Source organism: Mytilus galloprovincialis, chromosome 13 (genome assembly GCF_965363235.1).
Source record: "Mytilus galloprovincialis chromosome 13, xbMytGall1.hap1.1, whole genome shotgun sequence".
NCBI lineage: Eukaryota > Metazoa > Mollusca > Bivalvia > Mytilida > Mytilidae > Mytilus > Mytilus galloprovincialis.
Window position 1 is genome coordinate 38,154,959 of NC_134850.1, and position 18,313 is coordinate 38,173,271.

Here is an 18,313-nt window from a genome sequence, read left to right on the forward strand (position 1 = left end):
TTAATATAACTCAATATGGAATAGTCATTACTTAATGATATTTCGATATTACACGATATGGTTTCGTATTGACTTGATATAGTTTTGTCATAACTCAATATGGTTTTGTCATTACTCGATGTGGTTTCACCATTATTTAATATGGTTGTGTCATTAGTCAATGTGGTTTTAACATTACTTAATGTGTATGCGACTTAACGTAATGTAGTTGTTTCATTACATGATGTGGTTTTGTTATTTCGTAATGATGATCTGTCTATTTTTTATATGGTTTTGACATTGCGTAATGATGTTTCAAAATTTGACGATTTTACACTACTTGATGTGTTTGTTTCATTATTTGATGTGGTCTTGTCATTCTTTGATGTGGTCCTGTCATTCATTGATGTGGTTATCCCATTACTTGATGAGGTAAAACCACGTGACCAATACGGAAAAAAAACCTGTTGTATTTTTAGATAGATTGCCTTGAATGCGTGTGGCCATCCATCCAGTTAGTGTTCAAATTAAAGTTCGGGTTACTGTGTGAGTTAAACTTTGAGTTAGTTTTCGAATTCAAGTCATGCTTAGAATTAAAGTTCCAGTAAGCATTGAGTTTCGAGTTGGACTTCGAGTTTGAGTCACATTTAAAGGCAGAGTTCTAGTTTGAGTCACTTCTTGAGGTAGAGTTTGAGTAAGATTCGAATTTAAGTCTCATTTAGATTAATTAAGATTTCGAGTTGAAATTCGAGCTATTTTATATACCTTTTTGCGTACTAAATAAACAATGTTGCAGTATACAAACGCAACATAGGAGTTGAGATAAAGTTAGATCATCATTACGAAATAACAAAACCACATCATGTAATGAAACAGCTACATTACGTTAAGTCACATACACATCAAGTAATGTTAAAACCACATTGACTAATGACACAACCATATTAAAGAATGGTGAAACCACATCGAGTAATGACAAAATCATATTGAGTAATGACAAAACTATATCAAGTCAATACGAAACCATATCGTGTAATATCGAAATATCATTAAGTAATGACTATTCCATATTGAGTTATATTAAAACGTAATGTCAAAACCATACTAAGTAAAGACAAAATATCATTAAGTAATAATAAAACAACATAAAGTAATATCAGAGTTCCACATAAGACAGCTGTGGCGTTCCATACTATGACAGAAGCCTGTATTTCATTTGATGTCGTTTGACCATGTCTGTCATATTTGTTTATCGTAAAAAAATATATATAAATTAAGCAGTAAGTTTTCTCGTTTAAATTGTTTCATTTGTCATGTCGGGGTTGTTTAAAGCCGACTGATGTTTTTTTATCTCATTGTTGAAGACCATACGGTTACCTATAATTGCTTACGTCCACTTAATTTGAACTCTGGTTGAAAGTTGTCTCATTGGTAATCCTACTAAATCTCTTTATTTTTACATTGATAAAACTATTCATTCAAAATAATTTCTAGTTGGCCAATTAGATGACAATTTCTGAAACTAAGAGCCCATCATTATAATATCATGTAATATTTGGTCAAATTTTCTTTTAGTTTTAAACGATATCTTTTTTGAATTATTATAAAAGGCCCAGGCATGATAAATACAAATGAGTTGTGTGCATATTTCAAAATTAAAACGTTTATTAGATACATAGTTACCTTGACAAGTCGTTCCTCCATATCCATTACAACACACTGTTCTGTACTCAGTTGTCGTTCTAGAGTAAGTTAAATGTCAACAATGTCTCATTCATTAAAACAATATAATGTGTATAATGTCAGGAGAAAATACTAAAATGTTTCACCCCGCAACATTCTGTGTGTATGTGCCTTTCTCAAGTCAGGAGCCTGTAATACACGTGATACAGTGGTTGTCGTTTGTTTATGGTTACATATTTGTTTTTCGTTAATTTTTTGTACATAAATAAGTACGTTAGTTTTCGGGTTTGAAATGTTTTACATTGTCATTTCGGGGCCATTTATAGCTGACTATGCAGTATGGACTTTGCTCATTGTTGAAGGCCGTATGGTGACCTAAAGTTGTTAATTTCTGTGTAATTTTTTTCTCTTGTGGAGAGTTGTCTCATTGGCAATCATACCACATCTACTTTTTTATGTTAACCTAATTTTCTTTTTTATCTGTTATAAGATCAAATTGTGCTTTAATTTACTAAACCAAAGAAAAATTTACATCACAGTTATAATTATTGTCATTTTGAAACTCGCAGATCATGTAAGACATATTTATAGTACTTATTAATGTCTTTCATTAATGCTATTGTATTTGAAATAAAAAAATCTTGTTACCTGTATCTTTGACAACGTCCCCAATCCCAAACTCCGCAGGAGGTGTAATATCTTCTACGAAACATAAACTGTCGTGTCTCCCAGCAGGGTTTTTCACTAGAAATAAAAGCAAAAAGGTTTTTACACAGAGTATACGATATATGGACCCCATACTTCTTGTTGCTGTATAAATCTATGTAAATAGACAAAATGAGAGAAAAAATCAAGTGAGAAAACCAAATATACTTTTACGCTTCATACAAAATGTACTTTTTCAATACTTTTACACCCATATGAATTTACAAAAAGAACCATTCAATTCCTAAATATTTTTCATTCTAGAAGTTGTTTGTAAGACAAGACAAGACAAGACAATTTATTACAACTTAGGTATACGTATGTGGGGCTACAAGATGATAACAATTATATGTTAACAAGTACATATATAAACATACATTAACAAGCAAGATACACAATTAATAAATTAGTGATATCATACAATAGAACTGAAATGTACCATATTAGGTTCATTTGTTTGCAAAATTCTAAATTGCAACGTGAATAAAAAGTTATTTTAATGTAACATGATATGAATTATGAAAATATATTTTCTTATTGTCAAAGTGGAAAGAGATTAATATAAGTTGCAAAACTTTTTTCCCCAATTCACTATAAATAAATATGTTTAAACTAAATGTCTTAGAAACGTATCAGATCTTTGGTACATGTAGTCTTAGTTTATTATTATTTTTTTTTTCTTCTACACTTGGTCGATTTTGAGATTGACATACTAAATAAAGACAGATTATGTTAACCTCAAAATGAATTTCATGTTTTGTGCTGTTGGTCAGCTGTCAGAATGAATGTTTTCCAGACAATTCCTTTTATTCATATCAAATAGATTTTTTTTTCTCCATAGTTTAGATTATACATGTTAACAAAATAGCATTGTCATATTGGAGTAGATTTCAGTAACATGTTTCGATGATCTTAATTAAAATAAGTTACCTTTCGACAGTACATTCCTTCAATGCTGCATAAGATTCCAGTAAGGATAATGATAAACCAGTTACTAAGTAAAACTGTATTTTCGTCATTATGGAAATTCTCTATAAAAGATTTGAATTCAATTATTTTTCATTTTCACCTCTGTTTTTCAGTTTAACTCCTGACATCCGTTAAGGAACTCATTGACGAGTTATATCATTGCAAAAATTGTTTAAAGCAGGTATGAACACATAAAAAACGTTATAAAGATTTAAAATGTTTCTTCAATTATAGATCTTAATACAAATTAATTGTGCAAATATTTAGTAATTTTGCACCCAAGCGTTTTATACATTCAAGAACATTTATGATATTTATTATCAGACTAACATTTTTTTGGAATTATCATTAAAATCACTTTTAGCTTTAATAGACATTTTGATCAAGGTTATAAGTATTCTGTTATTGGTCAATGATTGCGTAATGTACCATATGGGATGACCTTATAGATTGAATCCGAACGGAACTGGGTTTTTTTTATTATTATTTTGTCTATTTATTTTGATTGCGTAGTTTGTTTCGGGCATTGCGAATAATCAGGTCTTCCTGCACTGACAATGATTTAGCAGTTTGATAAAGTGAAGAAATGAAAATTAAGAAGTAAACAAAAAAATTCCAACAAAAAACAGATTTTCAGAAGCAAATGTTCAAGGAAGAAATAACTTGCATGTATGGTGTATAATTCTATGATATTTTAATAGAATATTTTTGCCGTTTGTGGATTCTGTTTTTTTCTTCTCCCTTTCCTGACACTGTTTACAGAAGCGCGTTTGACTAATAAAATTGAGAATGGAAATGGGGAATGTGCCAAAGAGACAACAACCCGACCATAGAAAAAAAAACAACAGCAGAAGGTCACCAACAGGTCTTCAATGTAGCGAGAAATTCCCGCACACGGAGGCGTCCTTCAACTGGCCCCTAAACAAATATATACTAGTTCAGTGATAATGAACGCCATACTAATTTCCAAATTGTACACAAGAAACTAAAATTAAAATAATACAAGACTAACAAAGGCCAGAGGCTCCTGACTTGGGACAGGCGCAAGAATGCGGCGGGATTAAAAATGTTTGTGAGATCTCAACCCTCCCCCTATATCTCTAGCCAATGTAGAAAAGTAAACGCATAACAATACGCACATTAAAATTCAGTTCAAGAGAAGTCCGAGTCCAGTGGCGGATCTAGAAATTTTCATAAGTGGGGGCCCACTGACTGACCTAAGAGGGGGCCCGCTCCAGTCACGCTTCAGTGATTCCCTATATGAGCAACCAAATTTTTTCCCAAAAAGGGGGGGGGCGGGCCCCCTGCCCCCCCCCCCTAAATCCGCCTCTGGAGTCTGATGTCAAAAGATGTAACCAAAGAAAATAAACAAAATGACAATAATACATAAATAACAACAGACTACTAGCAGTTAACTGACATGCCAGCTCCAGACTTCAACTAAACTGACTGAAAGATTATGATTTCATCATATGAACATCAGGCACAATCCTTCCCGTTAGGGGTTTAGTATCATACCATCATAACATATATGAGACGAACATAACCCGTGTCATGCCAACAACTGGTTTTTGAATAAATGTGTTTAGTTCCGATGCAAAGACCCTATAAGTGAATCAATATTAACGCCAAAATATGCAATCTTTAATGACCTGACAACAGTATCGTAACTATATCCCTTCTTAATAAGTCTATTCAAAGGTTTTGTTAGTTTTTGAGGTGAATACTGACACCTTTAAGTTTATCAAAATTTAGTATACAGTCCTAAAAAAGAATTTAAAGCACGCATTTACATTTTGTGATATATTGATTTTTAAGTTGTTGGATTTGTTTTAACTGTACAAGAAAATAGACAGATTTGAAAGATTGTAATACATGGACACACGATGGCACAAGATTTGTCATATGTGATAAGTTAAAATCATTTAACATTTCCAAAAGGATAGGCTTTGTTTTACATCTCAACAAATCAAGTGTTATAAATCGCGATTGTCAGCCTATTTAATCCTCCATCTTGATTCCCCTATTGTTCAAAATGGTGGTTCAATAACTATGATGACATGTATTTTGGTCTGTTTGTACGTAATAATATATCATATCTCTTAGGTTTGCTAGACTTAATGAAGAGCTTGATGTATTTACTAAATATTTCTCCAACGTAGAGATCGTATGTTGACTTCATAATTCCGCACGAATACAGTCCTGACTAGTTTCCAAATATCAGAAGAATAGCTTTTGAAAGAGAGGTAAAAGATGCCAAAGGGATTTTCAAACTCATAAGTCGCAAAAAAAAACTGACAACGCCATGTTAAGATAAGAAAAAGATAAACAGACAAACAACAGTACACAAAACACAACATAGAATCTAAACACTGTGCAACACGAACCTCAACAAGAAAATGGGGTGATCTCAGATGCACTGGGAGGGTTAGCAGATCCCGCTCTACATGTGGCACCCGTCGTTTTACTCCTATAAGTACAAACCTGGTGGTAAGACTAATTTGTAAGGCTACATTCGCGGAAAAGGGGACGGGAATGAACATGCAGTTACGACAATTAGAACATATCCGTCAACATCTGTGAATCAGTTATTCATTAACAGTCGGCGATCAACTCGTGTTGGCGTCGGTAAAATTTACGTAGGGAAGTTTTCAGCTACCTTGTGAGTCAGCAACCCTATGTTAACGAAATGAAAATAAGAAATGCAAGAGCTGATGGAATTTTGTGACATAGAAACTGAAAGTTATTCTTATTGGGAAGATGAATCATCTCTTTCGTCGTAAAGTTTTGTTTTTAACCGACCCTCATTGTCAATTTCTAGATGTAAGTTCAGATATTAGACAGACTTATCTGTATAAATGGTATATGGTATTATGCTATCCTTTATATAAATATTTCATGACCTCCACACATAATGGATCAACATTATAATTTCAGAAGGACATTGGTTATTTCAGGACATCCTGAATACTAATGGAGCTTCATAACTATATACCAGTATTTCAATACTTGCGCAAATCAATTTAAGGTTATCATGAAATCGAATTGTGGAGGTTTTAAAATATTTAAAAAAAAATAATATTTCAATGTAGCGAGAAAATCCCGCACCAGGAGGCGTGCTTCAGCTGGCCCCTAAACAAAAATGTTTACTAGTTCAGTGATAATGGACGTCATACTAAACTCAGAAATATATAAAGTATATGAAAAGAGAGGCGAAAGATACGTATATGTCATTCAAACGAATAAGAAGTATCACACAAAGTCATCCTTGAATTCGTCTTACATATTATTTTTCTATGCATAAACAAAATCCTTAATTCTGTAAAGAAGAGTAACTTTGATGTTCAGTGATGTCATAGATTTGTCTTTCTCTTTTTTTTTTTAAACAAATCTTGAAGCCGAAGAAATAAAACTGATTAATTAATCTTTAGATTTTTTCTTTAATCGTTATAAACATTTCGAATGTAATTTTATGCAAAACCGTTTGACTAAAACGTTCTATAAAATGGTGGGTTTTTTTTACGTACGTACTTTAACTGAAAATTCGAGAACGTTCATACCAACAACTTCCTGGGAAGAAGAAAAGATTGAAGATAAACAAGCTTCGAAAACAACTGAACTAAAAGCTACACCAGAACAACACGCGATTTCCATGATGTATTTCGCTTTGAATCCTATATTTCGATTTTAAAAAACTTATAAATTCCATTCTATATTAGTTCTGTTTCTAGTATACATTTCGGATTGTTTAACTCCTCACATCCGTAAACATGGTTAAGGAACTCTTTGACGAAATATTTCATTGCCAAAATTGTTTAAAGCAGTTATGAACGCATAAAAAGCGTTTTAAAGATTTAAAGGGTTTCTTCAATTATAGATCTTAATAGAAATTAATTGTGCAAATATTTAGTAATTTTGCACCCAAGCGTTTTATACATTCAAGAACATTTATGATAAATGTATTTATTATCAGACTTACAATTTTTTGGAATTATCATTAAAATCACTTTTAGCATTAATAGACATTTTGATCAAGGTTATAAGTATTCTGTTATTGGTCAATGATTGCGTAATGTACCAAATGGGATGACCTTATAGTTTGAATCCAAACGGAACTGGTTTTTTTCTTAATTATTTTGTCTATTTATTTTAATTGTGTAGTTTGTTCCGGGCATTGAACATAATCATGCCTTCCTGTACTGAATATAATTTAGCAGTGTGCTAAAGTGAAGAAAATGAAATAAAGAAGTAAACAAAAACATTCCACAAAAAACATATTTTTAGAAGCAAATGTTCAATGAAGAAATTACTTGCATGTAACGTGTATCATTCTATGGTATTATAATAGAACATTTTTGCCGTTTGTGTATTCTGTCTTTTTCTTCTCCCTTTCCTGACACTGTTTACGTAAACAGAAGCGCGTTTGACTAAGTCTATCAAAATTTTGTATATAGTTCTTAAGTGGGTCTCATTGGGGTTTAAGCGTGACACGGGATTGCCGATTTTTTGTAAGCGTGACACGTGAAAGTCAAATTATTGTGCCGTGAAAACGGGAAATGAAGTCTAGCGGGACACGGGAAATCAGAAAAAAAAGGATTGCTTACGCACGTAGTGTAAGCGGGGTCGGGAACCTGACAAAACATTAAGCGGGATCCGCGATCCGAACCCCCCTAGAGACCCCCTCTAAAAAGGAATCCTTTTAAAGCACGAATTTACATTTTGTGATATATTGATTATTAAGTTGTTGGATTTGTTTTAACTACACTAGAAAATCGACAGATTTGAAAGATTGTAATATAGGGACACACGAAGGCACAAGGTTTGTCATATGTGATAAGTTAACATTATTTAACATTTCCAAAAGGATAATAATTGTCGTACATCTCAACAGATCATGTGTTATAAATCGCGATTGTCAGCCTATTTAATCTTCCATCATGATTCCCCTATTGTTCAAAATGGTGGTTCAATAACTATGATGACATGTATTCTGGTCTGTTTGTACGTAATATATCATATCTCTTAGGTTTGCTAGACTTAATGAAGAGCTTGGTATATTACTAAATATTTCTCCTACGTAGAGATCGTATGTTGACTTCTTAATTTTCGCACGACTCCAGTCCTGACTAGTTTTCAAATATCAAAAGAATACCGTTTTAAAAGAGAGGCAAAAGATGCCAAAGGGTTTTTTTTCAAACTCATAAGTCGCAAAAAAAAAACTGACAACGCCAAGTTAAGATAAGAAAAAGACAAACAGACAAACAACAGTACACAAAACACAACATAGATCTAAACACTGTGCAACACGAACCCCAACAAGAAAATGGGGTGATCTCAGATGCCCTGGGAGGGTAAGCAGATCCCGCTCCACATGTGGCACCCGTCATTTTACTCCTATAGGTACAAACCCGGTGGTAAGCCTAATTTGTAAGGCAACATTCGCGGAAAAGGGAAGTTTTCATCTACCTTGTGAGCAGCAACCCTATGTTAACGAAATGAAAATAAGAAATGCAAGAGCTGCTGGAATTTTCTGACATAGAAACTGAAAGTTATTCTTATTGGGAAGTTGAATCATCTCTTTCGTCGTAAAGTTTTGTTTTTAACCGACCCTCATTGTCAATTTCTAGATGTAAGTTCAGATATTAGACAGACTTATCTGCATACATGGTATATGGTATTATACTATCCTTAATATAAATGTTTCATGACCTCCACACATAATGGATCAACATTATAATTTCAGCAGGACATTGGTAATTTCAGGACATCCTGAATACTAATGGAGCTTCATAACTATATACCAGTATTTCAATACTTGCGCAAATCAATTTAAGGTTATCATGAAATCGAATTGTGGAAGTTTTAAAATATTTAAAAGAGGGGCGAAAGATACCGGAGGAACAGTCAAACTCATAAATCGAAAATAAACTGAGAACGCCAGGGCTAAAAATGAAAAAGACAAACAGACAAACAATTGTACACATGACACAACATAGAAAACTAAAGAATAAGCAATACAAACCCTATCAAACAAGAAGGTGTCCAAAGAACACGGATGCCCCACTCGCACTATCCTTTACCATGTTGAATGGACCGTGAAATTGGGTAATAATCTAATTTGGCATTAAAACTAGAAAGATTATACTATAGGGAACATAATTTTTTTATGTACTAAGTTTCAAGTTGATTGGACTTCAATTTTATCAAAAACTACCTTGACCAAAAACTTTAACCTGAAGCTCCCACTTTCATTTTCTATGTTTAGTGGACCGTGAAATTGGGGTCAAAAGTCTAAATTGGCTTAAAAATTAAAAAGATCATATCATAAGCAACCAGTTTACTAAGTTTCAAGTTGATTGGACTTCAGCTTCATCAAAAACTACCTTCACCAAAAACTTTAACCTGAACGGACGCACAGACGGACGGACGAACGGAAGCACAGACGGACGAACGAACGGAGCCACAGACCAGAAAACATAATGCCCCTCTACTATCGTAGGTGGGACATAAAAATTAGGGGTGATCTCAGTTGCTCCGGAAGGGTAAGCAAATCCTGCTCCACATGCGGCACCCGTCGTGTTGCTCATAATATAAGAAATCCGGTTAATAGTATAATTCGGGAGGTCACATTCATAAAAGAGGAGTGGATTATAGTTACGACGTAAGGAACATATCCGATATCATCTGTAAAACTGTCATTCCATAACGGTCAACCAACTCGTGATGGCGTCCGTAAAATTTACGAAGGGATGATTTCAACTTCAGCATTTGGAACTCTTGTTTTAATAGCTTCCTTGTGAGCAGCAACCCTCTATCAAGAACATCATGATAGGAAGTACAAGCATGGGAATATCGTATCAATTGGGAGATATATACCCCGAATGTTTTGTTTTCAACCGACCCTCAAAATATCATAAAATGAAATATGCAGTTTCTGAAATATTTATGTTTAAGGACAGAAAGGATGCCATTGGGCGAATTGATGCATACTTACATCGCCCACCTACATAATATTGTTTTGTGTATTATACTTGAAAATTCGGGAAATTGGTTTTAGATCCTCAAAACTATATTTCACCTTTAACGAAATTCTTATTATTCAATAAAACTCACCTTACTCCTTTGTGCATATGTATTCCCTGGTCATTTTGAAGTTTCCTTTGAAATGTATAGATCAAATTAATCTACTATATTATAGTGTTGGTAGTTCAACACTTAATATGCATTCTTTCGATACATTCTATTATGGTCCTTTCAGGATCATTGCAATTTGATATGCGTTAAGGAGACGTGATAAACACGTAAACCTTTAACAAAACGTTTAAAATAATTATTAAATATACGTATTGATATTGCAGTGCCAATTCAATGTTTAAATGTGATCGAAATGTCTGAAGATCAAGTATGAATCTCTTTTCATCGCTTATTGTATTTGTTCTGACATTTCTAGGATTAGGTATTACACAATTTATAAAATTTCAAGAAAATGTTGTATATTCATATAAATTTAACACCGACGTAGACTTTCAAAATGTTGGAAAATTTCAATTGGAAGCTAAAGTGAGTATTATTTTATTAAGTTATCCATTGATTATTAACATATTGTTTATATCCACACTGTGTGCATGCACGTCATTTTCTGTTTTTGATAACCAGGACAACCTGGAATAGAAATATGGTCACTTTTGGTCTAATTCCGAACAACAGTAACACCCTGTCTAAAGTGGGGCGTCTGTTTGGTTTTGCGGGATGTGTAAAGCCAAGTCCAGTTAGAATTGGGACGTTAAATTCGAGTGTAGAGAGAATAACACAGGTCTGTACGTAAGGAACTCTTGCAGCAACTCGTTGAAATGTCCGTAGGTGGCCTTTTGCGTTACATCGGTCCCTATCCAATAATTGTAACTCACCACGCATTTCCAGGCTTATGGAGGTAGTACGTAAATGTGAGAAAACGCAGTTAATTATATGGGACTTTTCACGTCCAGGCTTATGAGGGTACCTTTTTAAATGCATGTCTCTATAAAAGAGGGGCGAAAGATACCAGAGAGACAGTCAAACTCATAGATCGAAAATAAACAGACAACGCTATGGCTAACAAAGAAAATGAGAAACAGACAAATAATTGTACACACGACACAACTTAGAAAACTTAAGACTAAGCAACACAAACCCGAGTCACTAAAATAATAGTATGCGATGCGTTACAGTTTATAAGTAGTTGTTCTCATATCTACAGTCCATTTATTGTTGATGTATTTTAGCCTCCGTTTATGATTCTTTTGTATCGATTTAAAATAAAGATTCAAATATTTTCCATATCAAACGATAACGTAAAACTTCTTCCGAATTTATATAAGATGTATAGTCCGTGCCAGCAAAAGAGAAGCCAACTTGAAGTATCTCTTCTTCACAAATAATTATTTAATTGAATCTCGATATATATATATCAGTCTATGGAAGAAGCGTATCGATAAAAACTTTTCTTATATCACATAGCGATATTGTCTAATATCAATTGTAAATATGCAGACATTCCATGCGGAAAATGCTGTTTTCGGCAACGAAAAGTTAAGAAAAGACCAACTTTAAAACTTTTTGTTCAAATATAAACAACAATTGAGTCTAAATATACATTCAGAAGTTAGTTAGAAGCTAAAGTTTATGTCCATGTAAAATTTGAAGTGCTGTGTTTTTCTTATATAATACATAAATAAACAATGCGATACTTTTAAAATATCAATGCGATACTTTTAAAATATCATAGCGGTGTTTTTGTTATATCAATATTAGTACCGATTAGTATAATATTAGACTGTTGTACCTATATTTGGACAATTTTACCTATAATGTCTGTTTTGTTCACGCATCGTTGTAAATATGACAGAATTTGATGAGACTGTCATACACGTGAGAGGTTAAGCGCTATAAAACCAGGTTCAATCCACCATTTTCAAAACTTGAAAATGTCAGTACTGAGTCAAAAATATGACAGTTGTTATCTAATCGTTTTGTGTGTTTTATCATTTGATTTTACCATTTAATAAGGGACTTTCTGTTTTGAATTTTCCTTGGAGTTCAGTATTTTTGTGATTTTTCTTCTTAGTAGTATTGTATGTAAATAAGCAGTTTTAAGACCATTGCTTAAATTCAAATTGTTTTTGGTAACATCTTACAAATTTCTCAATTAGTTTTGGAAGCAAAACTAATCAAATAAGGGTATAATAAACAATGCCGTAATCAAATAGCTAAGTATCAAAATGATTGTTCACATATATAACATTTAGCAAATGTCATAATGAACGCACCGAACTATTATATATCCCATATGCTCGCAACGCACGCATGGAAGACTTTCATTGGATAACAATGAATCTTACTTGTGACAAAGATGAATCATACTGTCCTCATTCAGATTGATTCGACAAAATCTGACCTGTACTTTTGAATCTCCTTTTGTTTTACAAATTAGACCGTTGGTTTTCCTGTTTGAATGGTTTAACACTAGCAATGTTCTTGTTCCTATATAGCGTGGTGTTCGCTGTGAGCCAAGGCTCTGTGTTAAGGACATATTTTGATCTATAATGGTTTACTTTAAACAAATTATTACTTTGATGGAAAGTTGTCTCATTCGAACTCATGCACCATCTTCTTATATCTATAAATCTTTAAAATTTTCCCTTATAAATAACGCTTTCCAGTCCTCCAACTGAACGAACTAAATTTATGAATATAGAAAAGATATATACACATTTCTAACGTCAAAAGAAATGTACATCTTACTTATTTATGTTCTAAACATTTTTTTTAGTACTCATTGAAGAAATAGATTTATAACAAGCGATACGGATTGTTATTTTGCACTAAGAAAAGAGAAAAAAAATCGTGTATTTATACGATCGGTTACTAGCCAAAAACGAAAGTCAAATCTCTGTGGCAACAATTAAACATCGGAATACCCTCACGGTCATCGCGATGTAAAAGAGCGTCCACGCGGCGAGCTGATTATGTTCATAGAGATATCGATTTACCAACGGGAAAAGTCTTTGATATCCAAAAAGAACTGGTTTCCTTCTCAATATCTTTTTCTATGTTAATTATAAATATATTTTCTGTTTGACAAGATTTTTGATTTTCGTTGTATCTGAAGTTGTCCAATTTATAGTCTGTGGCTACTCAGTTGGTATCTTCAAAGTTCGGGACATTAGCATTTGTACATTTTAATTTGTTGGGATTATTTATTTTACCATTTGACTATTTATTGTAATTTGGAGCTGTATTGGATTGGATTGTTTGAATGAATGTTTCTTTTAAGTAATGATATTTTTTTGTCTATTTCGATATGACCAAGGTGGATATGCTATAGCAGTGTGACCAGTATATTATAATCTTATATGTCGGTAGACGTATTTGCAACCGTATTTAAATTCCGCCATTGCATCATCACTTCAAGTAGAATTATAAAAAAAGATGTGGTATGATTGCCAATGAGACAACTGTCCACAAGAGACCAAAATAACACAGAAATTAACAACTATAGGTCATCGTACGGCCTTCAACAATGAGCAAAGCCCATACCGCATAGTCAGCTATAAAAGGACCCGATAAGACAATGTAAAACAATTCAAACGAGAAAACGAACGGCCTTATTTATATAAAAAAAATGAACGAAAACAAATATGTAACACATAAACAAACGAATTACAGGCTCCTGAATTGGTACAGGCACATACATAAATAATGTGGCGGGGTTAAACATGTTCGTTAGTCGGTTAACCGTGTGATTGAACTATCAATAACTATCAATAGGGTCAAGAATCGTTTTTGAAATGATAAGTTCATGTAAGCGTTAATTTTGTACAGTTACGAAATTTTAGCGATATTGATCCTAAAACATTTAAGTTTGTGAATTATGTTTGCAGTTTTCTTGACATGCATTGTGACGTGTCATCGTATTCATTTTATATTAGAAAACTATAGCAGTTATATTAGAAAAGTATCGCATTCATAAATTTTTGATATTAAAAAATCATCGCTATGATATTTGACAAATATCGCATTGATATTTTAAAATATAGCAGTATCTTGGACTTATCAGTGATTTTGGCTTAGCAAACAATTGAATTTATCTCAATTGCATTCCACTGAATTTGCTACATGATATTTATAGAATGTGTACATCTACAAATGATAGATCGTTCATTTATGATGCATTTATTCAACAATTCAATTTTCTCGTTTAAATACACTTTGCTTGTTATTACATAAAATAATTCATGGAAATTATACACCAGATGTATGTTGTGTTAAATGTCACCCTTTTTTAAGAAAAGAGTCATTACTTTATGCCGAGAAATCTGCTTTTCTTCGTACCAATGCTAACATTCGTTTGAAATTTCCCACAATGCAACTCGTTGATATAAGACAATATCGCTCGTTGATATAAGAAAAGTTTTTATCGAATCGCTTCTTCCATAGACTGTATATGATGTTTATAATAAGTAAAAGCGTTTTAACTAACAACGACGTTCTCATTTTAAAAAACCTTGGAAATGTCGTGGCGGGTCAAAATTATGATACCCGCATTTTCCTCAAACAGTCAAAATTTCTCGACTTTCATCACGGTCTCCCTCTTTTTTTTGACCTACTTTGTATAGTATTTATTGTAACTATGTTCCCTTCCTGACCAGACATGACATATTTGCAACTGGACATAAAGAAAACCCAACTTTTAATCAATCTATGTTTGTTGCATTTAGATTAGCTACACAGTGATTGACAATGCACCAAGTTACCAGGAGCTACTACTAAAAGTGGACAGCTTTTACTTTAGAAGATCCGGTGAGACAGGTACATAGTATAGACAATGTGTTTCTCGGAATAGAACATTCAAAGATGTCTACAACACCTTAAAAGTACTATTTGAAGTAAATTATATGCGGTTTTTTAAAAGATATACTGAACTTCATGAAATTTTATAAATATTCTAAAATAGCTATATCAATACCATTTGCTCAGTTTTAGAGAAGTTAAAAGATATTGATGATCAGCCCCAAAATATTTACCAGTTGTAATAACTTAAAAAACGTAGAAAACAAAGTCTTAACGTATGTAGTAAATGATGAGATCCCACGTTATGGTGCATTACTTAAAAGTGGAAAAAAGAAGAGTATCTTGATCATGACATAAAGTCATTGAAGTAGGGCAATTAAGACTAACAGAAATCAAATTATCAATTAGGAAACTGAATCAACGGTTTTGACATCAAAATCTAAAGTTATTTAAGCGAACGAATGGACAATGATAGCCGGTTATACTTCCGCTGCACCTGAAGGAAACTCCTATGTCAGCAAAGTTTGAAAATCACTCATTCTGTGATTGGTTTGCAGTGTTGAAGTTCGATTGACTTTAACTGCAACTCTTATAAAACCTCTGGGTTTTTTTAAAAGAGGAGGGGGGCTTTATCGATATCATTATTTATATGACTTGGTATCTGTAATAGATTTAAGATTTTAAAATGTTTTCCCTATGTACCAGCATAAGCAGGGGGGACATATTTCAAGCATTAATTTCATCTCTTAAGTAAAGTGTATGTTACAGTAAAAACAAAAAATTGTTAATGGTATTTTAATCACGATATGTATGTATGAGTCGAGCTTACTTTCTTGTGTCAAAACCACTTAACATACTAGTATCCATGTGCCTTCCATATTTTTGCTAAGACTTTTCTATGTCTTAATATAATGTTGTAGGTGGTTCTGATGATGAAGTGGACTTTTCAAAGTGGTAAGTGCTTTCTTTTTGTTATTTACCTTAAGGACTTTCACAGTCAAGCCCACTCAAACTAAATCCCAAACATTGCACACATTATAAGTTAAATAACCGTATATCTCTTGTCATAAAAAAGGCCATTTATAAAAAAAAAACTTGCATGTTTCGAGTGTCACTCTTGAATCTTTTGTAGACAAATTGCGCGTCGGACGCAAATAAATAATTTCAATCCTGGTATATATTGAAGCGGGTCGAGGGTTGGTAGCGTTTCTTTATTGTCTGTTGCCTGGTATATCAGATACTGTGACTGCTATGTGGAAGGTCAATATATACTTTTGTCTCACTAATCGATTAATATTCAGCTCAACTGCCGCCGTGGTCTTGTTTGTATAGGTAACGATAGCAAAAAGGGGGTGGGTGGGTAGCCTTACTAGCTGTATAAATGGCGGTTTGGAGTTTCAATAAATACAAAGTCGTATCTCTAACTTAATATGTGTAATTTAATAAGTTAGACTGACGAGGTATTCAGCATTACATGAGACAATATCTGAAAAAGTATAATTTCCATGTCCCGCCTTTCACCAGCAATTATTTTTTTATTCAGGCATCTTTTTGGATTTTTTTAAGTTTCAGTGATATCTCGAGTATATAATGCACCAACTGCAACCAATTAAACCTTCTTTTTAATATTTCGTCTAATGAAATATAATAATTTAAATGGTCAACCCCCCCCCCCCCCCAAAAAAAAAAATTAAATCATGTTGTCCCCTGTTATTTTCTGAAAATTAAATCATTCAAAGAATATCTAAATTAAGTAAACAGCCTTCCGATTTTCACAAATCTGATAGATTATATAAAAAAACTTCTCCATTACTGGTCTGATTTTGTTATAACTAAAGCATGTAAGAACATTTTGCATTTTTAAGGGTCTTTTGAATGTTGTCCCCAGGGATAGTTTCCCTCCTGTTACCACTGGGTTTTTCCAACTTTGGACACGTTTGAAAGACCAAAAATTTATTTCATGTAACGTAATGTGGAGAGCATCATTTCCTGAATGTATGACTCCATTTGTTTAGGTGAATAGCAGCCAGTTTAAAAAAACTGAACTCCCCAAAGATCAGAATTTGGAGAAAAATAATTTTGTTGTTCTCTCCAGTATATTGAATGAAAAATAGGTGTTTTGCTTTTGATAACAGCAGAGAACATTGTGCAATTCTAGTATAGTAGATAGTAACAGAAAGGAATTTATTTTAGAAATTTTTTATTACCTAGGCAGATTTTTCATCTTGTTATATATAAAACATTGGAGCCATGCTACCATGTCATTGTCAAAGTGTTTGATACATACCTCACTCGCATCCCTGTAGTAAACTTCCAAGCAAGATCGAAATATCGTAACTTGACTAGGAATGCTTTTTATAAAATGATGTATTTCACAAACTGTTCATAACATTTACTAGACTTTATCATCGGTACAAGGACAGAATTCGTAAAAATAGATTGACATGTAGACATGTTATACGTTCATGTAATTCACATCCAATCTTTAATGGTCATGTTCTATACAAAGCACAAAAATGTCGTCATTCACTTCAAAAGCCAACAAAACCTTTAAACAACTTATTCAGAAGGGATATACTTACGATACTGTTGTCACGTCATTGAAGTTGTCATTTTTTGGAATTAGTATTGATTCATAATTAAGGTCTTTGCATCGGAGACAAACACATTTATTCTAAAACCATTTGTTGGCAAGAAACGGGTTATACTCTTCGCGTATATTTTATGACGGTATGATACTAAACCTTTAACGGGAGGGACTGTGCGTGGTGTTCAATCAGTTTAATTGAGCTCTGGAGATGGCATGTCAGTAACTTCTAGTAGTCCTTTGTTAATTTATTTATAATTGTCATGTTGCTTAGTTTCTTTTGTAAACTATTCTGACATCGGACTCATTATACATATATATTATTGAGAAATGGAACTTAAATAAAATGTTAAATTGAATTAAATTAAAAATACGCCAAGTTAGACCAAATAGTATTAGTTAAAGAATGAATGTTCACCTCGTTGTTGTTAAATCATACACCTGTATATCTTACCGTTCGGTGTGAGCCAAGGCACCATATTGGAGACCGTGCTTTGACCTATAATGGTTTACTTTTTATAAATTGTGACTTGGATGGAGATTTGTCTCATTGGCACTCAT

The 18,313-nt window shown here is 32.9% G+C and overlaps 1 long non-coding RNA gene across 1 annotated transcript; it reads left to right on the plus strand.

The window, feature by feature from the left end:
• The first annotated feature begins 10,752 nt into the window (after window positions 1-10,752).
• On the plus strand, window positions 10,753-16,167 carry LOC143056744 (uncharacterized). Its single transcript, XR_012972492.1, has 3 exons — window positions 10,753-10,896; window positions 15,093-15,183; window positions 16,086-16,167. It is a non-coding gene; the product is annotated as an uncharacterized LOC143056744 (long non-coding RNA).
• Window positions 16,168-18,313: the final 2,146 nt, after the last annotated feature.